This window comes from Lissotriton helveticus, chromosome 6 (genome assembly GCF_964261635.1).
Source record: "Lissotriton helveticus chromosome 6, aLisHel1.1, whole genome shotgun sequence".
Lineage (NCBI taxonomy): Eukaryota > Metazoa > Chordata > Amphibia > Caudata > Salamandridae > Lissotriton > Lissotriton helveticus.
Window position 1 is genome coordinate 225,471,303 of NC_136067.1, and position 13,003 is coordinate 225,484,305.

At 45.4% G+C, this 13,003-nt stretch overlaps 1 protein-coding gene across 2 annotated transcripts in view; it reads right to left on the reverse strand.

Moving 5' to 3' along the window:
* RCAN2 (regulator of calcineurin 2) overlaps positions 1 to 13,003 on the reverse strand; it is a 649,138-nt gene that overhangs the window by 589,301 nt on the left and 46,834 nt on the right. The window lies entirely within an intron of this gene.

Genomic DNA, 13,003 nt, shown 5'->3' on the forward strand with positions numbered 1-13,003 from the left:
ATATTGGCAGTGAACATACCAAAAAGATCCCTGATTCCAGAAGCTGCCATTTAACGGTGGGAAGCTTTTCAGGGTGGAATTAGAGGACATGGTCCACAAGGCAGCCGAAGGAAAAAAAAAGATTCTGAAGCCCTTTAAGCTCTCTTATGGAAATAAGTCTTTTATATCAAAGTAACCCCTGAACATAAGGACAAGAGTCCTTTTCATGGCCAGGCCTGAGGCCTGGGTGCTGTATTCGTCAACAAGACCCAACCAGCCAATCCACAAAATCAAGGATAATATCAGAAAAGACTATGCTGGAGTGGGGCAAAGATGAGGGTGTTTTACCATCAGTAGAAATAATTTATTTCAGTTTCCTGAGTCTTCAAAATCATAAAGAAAGGATATTCCATTCCGTTCTCCAAAGGCCCCATATACACAATTTCCTCGGTACTAGACTACCAAAACACGCTTTAAAAAAACTTATGCTCCAAGGGATCCAATCACTTCTGGAAAAGAAGGCTGAAGTTGCAGCCCATCAAAAGGAAGCAGATATTATTCTACTCTGTGTGTAATGCCAAAAGTAGATCGCAGCTTTCATCCGGTGCTTAAATTCCCAGGATTATGAACACCTGATTTCAGTTATCCCTCAAATTCATCAACATTTGCAGTAGTGGTTAAGGGAGGACAGCCTCTCAAAGGGAGTTTCTGTCAGCCTTCTGCCAATACTACAATCGACCACCGATACAAATCTGCAGGGTTTGAGGGTGTGAGGTAATGGGGTGGATTATATGGTGTGGTTGTGCGACCTCAGTTTGTAATACACGTACCAACCCTTTTAAGACCAGTAGGTTTCGTCTGTTAAACCCTTAGCTCAACCCAGGGTAGCTGTGGCTCTGAGCAGTCAGGCTTACACAAAGAAACAAGTGTAAAGCATTTAAGCAGCACCAAAAAACACTGCAGAAGAAATAACCGACACACTCAAGAAATCTGACACCAATTTATAAAAATAGTTTGTATTTTTAGTTAATGTTAGAGACGAAAATGAAAAAGATCCAGCAGAGGGTTCTCGAGATACAGCATTTACAAGGTACCATAAATATGCACTTTTTACTTGACTGCGAACAAGCTTCGTCAAATTCAATGAATTTGACAAAAACATTTTCAAGACAACTTGGGCAAGTATCAATGCAGTTACTTTGAGTTACTTTAGGTGACTAACTCTGGCAGGGAGCCAGTCAGGGGGAACAACAAGGCCCTCAGAAACAGTTACCTCCAGGAAAGAAGCAGTCTTCAGTCAGTTCCAGGCATTGCATCCCCATGCCATATACTCCTATGGAAGTGGTCCTGATGCAAGGGATATAGGATGCTGAGAAATGCTCAAGGATGCTGTGGGTGCAATGTGGTTGACGGGGGTCTTCCTGCGGCTACTCCTCAGACCACGGGCTTGGTGAGGAGGTCCTGGCCACTTGGATCGACATTCCTCAAAGTCCTCCTGAGGCTGGCCGAAGTCCAGTCACCACTGGGCTACCAGTTACCCCGAATCGCTGTTGTGCGCAATGCCTTCCTTAGATGGTAACTCGTCTTCTGTGCGACCAAGCTGCACTCCGACAACTCTCCTGTATCCAATAGACTGGGGTGCAACTTTGAGTTTCAGTTCCTGGTCCTTGGTGCTGCATGGTGACAAGGGGCAGTGATGTGAAGATCTGGGCTACCAACTCCAGCAAGCTTCTTAAGCTGTTGTGGCCATGTGCTCTGAACAGGAGATCAGCCTACTGACCATTACAGTCTCTTGCTTTGGCATGGCTTGGAGACAACTTCTCCAGGAGTAGGACATAGCAGGTACCGTCTCTTCTCCTTTGCTAGCCACCAGCTTCAGCTGGTGCAGTCCACACCAGTCCATCATGGTCTGATATCTGGGTGTCAGGGGTGCCCTTTTTATGCTCAGAAAATGCTCTCAGGGTAGATTGTGGTTACTAGCCAATGGGCTACTAGATTCCCTTCCTCCTGATGACCACTCCATGCAAAGTGTGGTGTCTGGCTATCCCAGAATTCTCCATTTTGCCCACTTCCAAAATGACAGAACCCTTCTCCTGGCGTGTATAGCTGCATAACCCAACCCAGAGATGTAACTGTCAAGGGGGCTACACAACCTTGTAAAAACGGTTTGGCAACTGGTTCCTCCTCTCCTTTCCAAGTGCCAGCCTGTCTACCTAAACAATAGAGCAGCCCCTGAGGTACTGGGTTTTTAAGAATCGGCACAGAACCGGTAACCCAGCGGTGTCAGGGTACACCCAGAGACCTCGGGTTCTTCCTGATCCAGACCACAGAAACTCAGAGTCTTCTAGGTGAAGTCAAAGATCGATTTATTGGCTGCAACCAAGGTAACACGTGTCCTAGAAGTACAACACACGGGGAAGTATATTCTCAGGAGACTGCTCGAATTTACAAAGTCAGGCTTCTCTCTTTATACAGAATATTCAGCTTCAGGCATACATTCTCCGAATTTGCAATATATCATTTACAGGTTTTGGTTACAAAAGGAAAAGCAGAGTCATGATGACATATACATATTTCACGTCGTGCTGCCCACAACAAATCACCCGGCAAGGCCCAACATTTCATCAGATATCGGTGGACCCCCAATAAAACAGGCACCTCCCCACCATAAAGTAAGGGAAGCAAAAAGAGTAGAGACAGATGGGAGCAAGATACGGCAGGTGTGCGTGCTGAAATGGTTTTATGGCTTGTTGAGCCTTGATGCTATCTTGTTCGGCCACTGGGAGGGGAACTGACCTAACGAGTTTGGCCTGGGGCAATGGTTCCAACTTGTACAGGTCATAGAAAAGTCGATTAAGGAGTATGTGTCCTTGTGGAATTGAATTCAGCTGGATTAAGGCCTATGTAAAGGGCAACACATGAATGGAGGCCAAGGGTTCAGAACGCAAATGACGATTTCGAGGTGAAATCGTCATTCGAATATGCTGAAAATATATGTACAGGGTATGCTCGTCATTCTCGGTCTTTTGATACCAAATTCGTCATGTTTCGATGAAGTTTTAATTCTCGAGTCCAGAACGATTACATGAATCCAGAATCTTCAGAACCACAAACCCTCCTTTTGCCCTTACATAGGCAATTAATCTATCCTCATGTTAATCTGAGTCCAGATCTATATTCCTAAAGTCATTGAGATGTTGCTGTAACATCATTCTAGTACTCAGTTCATCACTTGATACAGGCTTCCTTACACATGATGTGACGCAAAGGCCACATATTGCAGGAGCACACTGTATGCATGACAGAACAGGAAAAGAATGGCTAAGACCATCCCAATGACCATTAGAATTTTCCATCCCCAGGCAGATATCAGTTCCCAGAACCATCCCATTAACGACCACTCTCCTTTATCCATATGAATAGATTCGGAGATCTTATGTAGTTTGGAGATGGCCTGGTACACTGTTGGAGCGTTATCTGGGATAAAAACGCAACAACTCGATTGGATCAATCTGCATACCCCACCTCGGTCTGCAAGTATGACATCTAGAGCGACCCTGTTCTGAAGGGTCATAAGTCGATCCGACTGGAGCTCAGCAGTCAAGTTACTAAGGGCACCAGCAGTTTCAATCACGGTGGACTCAACTACCCTTGTCAATTGCCTAATGTTCCTGCTGTTAGCCATGGATCCCCAGAACGGCAGAAAACCCTTTGCAAAGTCCCCAAATTCTTGACCTGCAGTGTCTTCTTCACTCAAAGCACCCCTAACTATCCTTGTCCTGTGGTAGTCTGCCGCTGCTGTGTAGGTGGGAGGCAACAGGAAGGAAACAAAACATGAGCCCGAAAAGTCAGGGGGCAACCATGTATAGGCTCTATCGTGGCAGATGAAATAGGTACCCTTAGCTGCTAAAAACGCGGGGGAAGTCTGAGATCCAAAAACATATGTTTTAGTGCAGATACTCTTCCCTAACTGAGCCCTGGGATTCGTGCCATTACCTTGCAGACACAGATGACCCTGATGGGGTACAATCCAAATCGGGGACGATCTCTTAGCTTGCTGTTTCTCACTCAGAGTAGCTCCATATCCAGTCATGTTCCAACCTATGTATACCAGTGTCTCATCTCTCGGGATAGTCTCATAAGAAATACCTTCCTTAATCATGTCTACTATACCCTTGACTAGAGCACTCTTTCTAGGATTGTCTGTTACAGAACGCAGGGGGTAGATTTCGTGTGCATATATGAACATCGTCCTATATGCCCCTACAGAACCATTGTGACTGAATGGCAGGACCAGATAAGGGATACCTTTATCCGTGGTGTGAGGCATAAGACCGCACACCCAACAGTTAGTTGTGTTCATTACAAGTTGGTGTTGGTGTAACAACTGAACAAAGGAGTTATTAATGAACTCCAATCTCCTATTTGATTCGTGGTCAGGCAGAGGGTGGAAAGAATGAGAGGAAACAGTAGGAGGAGGTATGGGTGATGCAGTGGGTGCAAATGTTACACGAACAGAAAATAAAACATAACTTATTAAAAATATCATTACACTGAATAGCATGGAAATACACAATATTATAACACTTTTCCTTGTCATCACGTTGCACAACTTGTGCTTTAAATTCGTCAGCTTGGCAGGTCTCTCCACATCGGGAAACTCCATCCTCTCTAAAGTGCTGCCCGCAGTGGGAGGTTGCCTCTGCTAAGGGATGCTTCTGTCAGTCTAGGGCAACTCCCTTGGACCAACCAGAACTACCGACCTAACGTCGCCAGCTGCACCCCGAAGACTTTAATCAACCGCGGCCCTAGCAGCGTAACCCGGATGGCGGTTCGAAAAACAAAAATAAGCAAGTTTCTCAGATGGGAGAGCTGCACTTTCAAAAATAGTACTTGGGAGGAAAAAAGAAATATCTTTTTATTAGTACATGGATCTTGGTCTCAAATTGCAAAAAGAAAGTGTTTTATTAGTTCGTTTTCCTCGGTCTCAAATTGTATCGTTGTTTCCCAGGTATTGTCTGATCCTGGAACAAAAGGTCAGGCTCTGTAGTGTTCAGTCGATTGGATGGTGGCACAGCCTTGTGCGAAATGTTCTCACTTTCTTGCTCAGAGTCAGTTCTTTTTACATGCAAGTCATGAAAAGGGACGGCGTGTGGCACTGTTTTAGGCTCTGGGTCAGCGCCACCCTTCTGGACCCACTGGTCATAGGGCAGAGGGAAAGGGATTTTTTTACAATGGATCCCGTGGACCCAGTTGGCCTTCCCCTCCACCCGGACGGCTGACCTTGTAGAAAGAAGGACGAGATGAGGCCCGCTCCACCTGGGCTGGTCGTTCTTCGTTCTTTGGAAGTTGCGGACAAGAACCCAGGAACCGGGGTCAAAGGCGTGACCCGGAGTCTCAGAGACTGGAGGCAGGGTGTTGTGGACCTGTTGATGCAAAACACGCAATTTAGCCGTCAATTCATACAGATAATTAAGCAAAATAGGGTGTTCAAGCTCGCTGAACTTAGTGGGTCTAGGCACTCCCCATATGTTGGCTGGCCGGCCAAAAACTATTTCATATGGACTAAGTTTCACTCGTGAATGTACAGTCATTCTAGTGGACAGGAGTGCTAAGGGTAGAGCGTCAGGCCACTTAAGACCTGTGCTCGCTTGGATTTTGGCCAGTTTAAGTTTTAAAGTGCCATTGTAACATTCTACTAATCCAGCTGATTGGGGGTGATTTGCAGCGTGGAACTTCTGCCGGATACCTAGCCCTTCACACACTCTCTTCATCACACGACCCACAAATTCACTTCCATTGTCAGACCAGACCATTCTAGGAATTCCAAACCTGGGGAAGTACTCTTTCACAAGGGCTTTCGCTGTGGACAAGGCCGTATTGTCTTTTAGGGGATACGCTTCTACCCATCTTGAGAAGGCACAAACAACAACGAGTACGTATTTTAAGTTGTTGCACCTCTCCATGTGGATGAAATCTAGCTGCAAAAACCTCGACTGGATAAATAGGAGGTGCAAAATGACCAGCTGGAGTTGGGGTTCCCCTACCAGGATTGTGTTTCAGACATACCATGCAATTCTTGACAACATTCTCTGCACACTTGGGAATCCCTGAATTCTTCCATACTGGGGCCAACAACTCGCAAATCCCTTTTACGCTGATATGAGCCATTCCATGAGCCATTGTAACCACTGCAAGCACATATGCATCGGGTAACAACCATCTCTGATTCTCTGATAATTCAATCCAACAACCATTTGCATCCATTCTACCCGTACTTTCTCTCCACGTGCTCAACTCTTTCTCTGTGGCCTCAGCTTGAATGGACTTCACACTCTCTATTGTGTCTTCACACATTCCAACGTCACCAGTCCATCTTGCAGGGCCTGTAACATACATTCGGCTCATTACATTCTTTGCCGTTTCTTTCGCGATCTCATCAGCAAATGCATTTCCACGACCAACATCATCAGTCACCTTCTTGTGAGCACTACATTTCACAATCGCCATTTGCAGGGGCAAGGTCAGTGATTCAAGAAGTTCATTCACCAACTGACCATGCTGAATCTTAGCTCCATGCGACGTCAGGAACCCACGTTCTCTCCACAATCGCCCAAAACTGTGAGCCACTCCAAACGCATACTGACTATCAGTGTAGATAGTCACTTTCATTCCCTTGGACAATACACATGCTCTCGTCAGTGCAATTAATTCTGCTGCTTGAGCCGAATTATGGGGGACACGTGCAGCTTCAACAACTGTATGCAAAGTCGTGACAGCATATGCTGCAGTCGTGTCACCACTCGGGAGCTTGAAGCATGAACCATCCACCCATAATGTACCATCACATTCAGCAAGAGGAGTATCGGATAAATCTACTCTCCCTTTCGTCTCTTCCTCTGTTCTGAGAAAACAATCGTGCTGTTCTGAAACATCTGATTCCTCTGCAATTGGCAACAACGTAGCTAAGTTCAAGGTACTGCACCTTTTTATGTGCACATGACTCGCTAGTAATGTCAATTCGTAACTGGACAGTCGAGCACTAGTTAAGTGCTGTGTCTTGGTTCTATTCAACAACGTGTCTACTGCATGCGGGACCACCACGACTAGTGTATTATTCATTACTAGACCAGCAGACTGTCGAATAGAGACAGCTGCTGCTGCTGTGGCTCTTAAACAACTTGGCAATGCCTTAGCTACCAGATCCAAAGTCGACGAAAAATAAGCACATGGACGCTGCCTACCTCCAAACAACTGAGTCAACACAGATAATGCACAGCCCTCTTTCTCGTGGACATATAATGTGAAAGGCTTACTGTAGTCGGGGGTACCTAACACAGGAGCCGAACATAATGCTGTGCGCAATTCGAGAAAACGTTTCTGACACTCTTCAGACCAAGGAATGGGATTGGGTGTATTTTTGCATGTTAATGCCACCAAGGGTTTGGCTAATAATGAAAAATTTGGAATCCACTGTCTACAGTACGATGTAATGCCCAAGAAAGCACGCACTTCTCTCTGTGTTCTTGGTACATTTAATTTCGCTATTGCCTGAATTCTTTCTGGGGTCAATTTCCTTCCCTCCTTCGATAAGAGGTGACCTAGGTAGGTCACTTCTTGTCGGCAATATTGCAGTTTGGAAAGTGACACCTTGTGATGAAGATCACACAGATGACGCAACAATGACAGCGTTGCCTTTTTACAAATTTCCTCAGTGTCTGCAGCAATGAGTAAATCATCCACATACTGTACAAGAGTAGCACCTTCAGGCAAAACAATCGTATCAAGCTATGTTTTTAGAGCTTGACTGTATATTGATGGACTTTCACAGTAGCCCTGAGGAGCGCGTTTAAAGCGGAAGCTGCGACCTCCTAAATTGAAGGAAAAAATATCCCTGCTTTCCTCAGCGATCGGGATGCTGAAGAAGGCATTCTTCAGGTCAATCACCGAAAACCAAGAGGCAGATGCTGGAATCATAGTCAATAATGTGGTAATGTCGGGAACAACTGGGAATTGTGGCACAACTATTTTATTCACCTCTCTCAGATCAATCACGAATCTGTACACAGGTGGCTGAGAAGGGTCAGTTCGTTTTAAAACAGGCAGAACTGGACTATTACAAATGTTACCTCGCGTTTCTTCAATCACATCCATTGCAATTAATTCGTAAACGATCACTAGCAAAGCTTTTTCACCCTCACTAGAAATCCTATATTGTGGAATTCGTGGCATTTTAACACTGGCTTTCAATGTTACAACATATGGTGGAATTTCTAAAAGGCCTACATCATTAGGACCAGCGGCCCAAAGAATGTCTGGAAGAAACGACAATTCTGCTGGAAGTTTGTCCCTCGACAAATACATGGGAGAAACCACTTTCTTACCTAGAGTAAGTTGTACTCCTGAAGGAGAACAGTACAAAGTCGCATACAATCTTTTTAACAAATCCAATCCTAGCAAGTTTTCACCACAACCTGTTGTTAGAATGAGGGGTGCTTCGAATTCGCACGGACCAACAGAAAGAGACAAAGGGTCAGAAATCGGATTTCTAACTGGGGGGCCAGAAAAACCTACAGAAACGTTCATTTCGCCAGACAAAGGTGCGCCAGGGAGTTTGGAGTGCATAATAGAACTCTTTGTAGCACCAGTATCCAACAGAAAAGGCTCTGACACACCTGATGTAATCACCTCAACGTAAGGTCCACTCTGATCTACTGGAACTGAAACAACTCCCTCTCTTTGTCTTTGGCTGTCCTAGCAATCGTTACCCTCCAAATACTTATTTTCTGTATAGTAATCATCAACATAGTATTGAGCTGTCCTGTCAGAGGCGTTGTTCTGCTGATCGAACCTATTCATAGAATTTTGTGGTGGAAGGGGACGTGCGTTCTGGGGGACGTTTCCACGTCCTCTACCTCTAGGCGCTTGCTGAACACCACGACCTCTTACACCAGAAACACCATTTGCGCGTTGTAACAAAACAGGACAACTATACTTGAAATGACCTTCTTCCTTGCAATACGAACACTGGTTGGGGCCTACAGGGACACGTGGCTGAGTGTACTCGACTCTTTGCGAGTTCCTCTGATACTGTTGAGGCTGCTGAAAATTATTCTGGTAGTGATTCTGACCATTATTGTTTTGATTACCACCACCACGTGGCGGATAGGCTTGCTGTAGCAAAACCTTCGTTTTCAGCTCTTTAGTTTTCTTTTCTACTCTGTCTTTCTCGTCCTTGTCTCTATTTTCGTAATATTGTGCAGTAGCCAATATCTGCGCTGAAGATGAGACTGCCCAAGAACTTTCCGAATCCTTTCACTTTTTACACAATTCTGGAAGCAGATTGTGCACGAATTTATCGACAAACAATCTCTGACCACCTTCTGTGGTCATATCTTGACCGCTGTGGTCGACAAATGTCTCTTCAAACCTGGTGAAGAAATCTGAGGCTGTTTCTTCTTTGTTTTGCTTGCATGCAGACAACTTATCCCAATTTACGCGTATTGCGGGCATTATCGTTTTTATGTAATCAACTATTCTACCAGGGAGTTCTGCTATCAAGGGCTCAGGCTAAGCACCACCAACTTGTCGGGCATCTGCAGCGGCAATATTAGCCCAGGAGTCACCCAATTCCTGATCATGATCTGTATGATGAATTTTACCCCATAAAGGCTGTGGAACTACATTCCCAAATAACATATCGATATCGGCTAAATTCATTATACATGATCCAGCAGTCTGTGACAACTCTTTGTAATACTCCGCAGGATTTTTACGGGGATCAGGTAATGTCTGTTTGAGGGCTAAAACTTCAGCTCGCTTCCATGGGACATGTACCCATACATGCTGAAAGTGTGGCAGAATAGGGGGTTCAACAGTTGTGTCGCCCTCTCTCCATTGTGGGGGAACTTCTCTCATGGGGTATTGACGTGCCTTTTTCCTACTAGATGCACCAGGCTCAGATTGTGACCCAGAACTGCTCCCCTTACTCCGATATGATAACAATATTTCAACCGCTTTCTCTACATCGGGACCTACAAATATGCCCTCTCCAAACTTAAACCGTACACGACACATCTCTTGCGGGATGCATTCCAGATCATTGTCTTCCAAATCCTCACAAAGGAAAACACACATCAGTTCGAAAACATATCTCTGCGTCGGTGCTTCCCATTGATGGAAGACTTCCATGACAGACTCTACATCATACTTCACGGTGTCCATAACCCATTTCCGTGCTAAACGATTCAATGAGTCTCTCTCTTGATAGTCAGGCAGTCGACTTCGCAACTGTCTACGTTCCATTTTAGGGGTCGTAGTAGGCGACCCAAAAAGAGGTGAGAAAAAGTTAGTGACAGTGCTGGCCATTTTCTGCCGAATGGAAGGTGAAACTGAAGGAAGAACAGGTGGAAAAACGGGGTGCGATAAGGCAGGAGCAGAGACAATATCAGAGGAAGCATCAGGAGAAATAGAAGGAGTACTAGGCAAAATCGTAGAGGGAGCATTAGGAGAAGTAGAAAGTACAGTAGGCAAAATTGTGGAAAGCACAGGTGAAACAGGTGTGATTGGTGGGCCTTGAGGAGGCTGCACCATAGGGACAGGAGCCAGCTGGAGAACAGCTGGTAAGTGCTGAATAGGAGGAATAGGAGGCACAGGTTGCACAACTAAAGGTTGCGGGGGTGCCGTGGCATTTTGCACATAGGGGGGTGGCGAACTTAATAAATGCGACATTAATGGATCTTTTTCAAGTTCTTTGGCTGCCTCTTGCTGAAGAGACGGCAAAACTGGATAACATTTATCTATTGCCATTTTACGTTGCCTGTGCAACTGCTCACTCATCTGCTCCTCTTCATTGTCTTTAAACTGCATAGCAGCTTGCATTACTGAAATTCCCCCTTCTCTCTTATTTTTCTTAGCTAATTTGATTTCTTTTTGTTTGGCCTCCTTACGCCATAGGCGAAAAGAGTCAAACATCGCCGGCCGGGCTTTCTTTTTGAACAGTTTAACTTCAAGGTTATCTAAGATTTCGGTATCAAAGCTACCATATTGGGGCCATTTTAAAACACCATCTTTCCTTGTGTATTTGATCCACACTTCATTGTATGTGATGGGGCCTACCCCATGTTTCACATATAACTCGTAAGTTGGAGTTCCAACCGGAGGAACCGGACATGAGTCCTCCAATCGGGAGTCCCTATTATTACAACCAAGACAAAACAAATTCCCAAGTCTAAGACTAGGCATCTTCGCTCTCTAATCTAGTTCCAAACTTCAAAGGATTATCGATTACGATATTTCTCGTGAATACACGAGTCCTTCGGTTTTGGTGCTTGCAAGTACCAACAATTATCCCAAAGGATACCCAAGACTAAGACCAACTAAGGACTGGGAGACGCTCCACTTATACTTAACTGAAATATCGATGACGTCACCAGAAGACTCGTCTTAGTGTTTCGCTCTACCAAACTTCAAGGGTCCAAATCAGGGCGATAGCCAGGGCAGCAGTCCTTGTAGCCGTCGGGAAGCGGGGAACCTCGCAGCAAAGACCTTCGGACCACGTCGACATGCAGGGGTCGATGAGGTGGTTGGCCGTCCTCCGGAATTTTCACACAAAGCTCCTCACGATCCTCTGGCTGACTGGTACCACTGGAATCGCCCCAAACGTTGGGCGCCAGCTGAGGTACTGGGTTTTTAAGAACCGGCACAGAAGCGGTAACCCAGCGTTGTCAGGGTACACCCAGAGACCTCGGGTTCTTCCTGATCCAGACCACAGAAACTCAGAGTCTTCTAGGTGAAGTCAAAGATCGATTTATTGGCTGCAACCAAGGTAACAAGTGTCCTAGAAGTACAACACACGGGGAAGTATATTCTCAGGAGACTGCACGAATTTACAAAGTCAGGCTTCTCTCTTTATACAGAATATTCAGCTTCAGGCATACATTCTCCGAATTTGCAATATATCATTTACAGGTTTTGGTTACAAAAGGAAAAGCAGAGTCATGATGACATATACATATTTCACGTCGTGCTGCCCACAACAAATCACCCGGCAAGGCCCAACATTTCATCAGATATTGGTGGACCCCCAATAAAACAGGCACCTCCCCACCATAAAGTAAGTGAAGCAAAAAGAGTAGAGACAGATGGGAGCAAGATACGGCAGGTGTGCGCGCTGAAATGGTTTTATGGCTTGTTGAGCCTTGATGCTATCTTGTTCGGCCACTGGGAGGGGAACTGACCTAACGAGTTCGGCCTGGGGCAATGGTTCCAAATTGTACAGGTCATAGAAAAGTCGATTAAGGAGTATGTGTCCTTGTGGAATTGAATTCAGCTGGATTAAGGCCTATGTAAAGGGCAACACATGAATGGAGGCCAAGGGTTCAGAACGCAAATGACGATTTCGAGGTGAAATCGTCATTCGAATATGCTGAAAATATATGTACAGGGTATGCTCGTCATTCTCGGTCTTTTGATACCAAATTCGTCATGTTTCGATGAAGTTTTAATTCTCGAGTCCAGAACGATTACATGAATCCAGAATCTTCAGAATCACACCCCTTTCCCAATTGTACACCATTTGCCTGTCAAAGGAGGCTTCTGCTTTAAAGCTCGCCTTTTGAGCTAATGCCTGTGCTGCTTCCTGTCAGAGATAGGTAACACCTCTCTCCTGCGCAGTCTTCTATTGTCTCCTTTCCAGGGAGTCATTTGCACATCTCCCCAGGAGGGCAGAAAGCTGTCTTAGGGACAGACTCCATGTGCAACCACACGGACAGGCACAGGGGATTTCGGGCAACAAATGTGGCAACTTTCTAAAAGGTGTATACTGCAACAAGTTCTTTTAATTTCGACTTGGGCATCAAGTTGTAAACACAAGAGCAGCCACTCTCCCAAATATTCACAATTTGCCATTCAACAGTAACTTCTCCTTTGAAGCTCACCTTTTGGGCTAGCACCTGTGTGGCTTCTGGCTAGGGAGAGGTAACACCTCTCTCCCACATAGGCTTCTTTTGTCTCATTTCAGTGG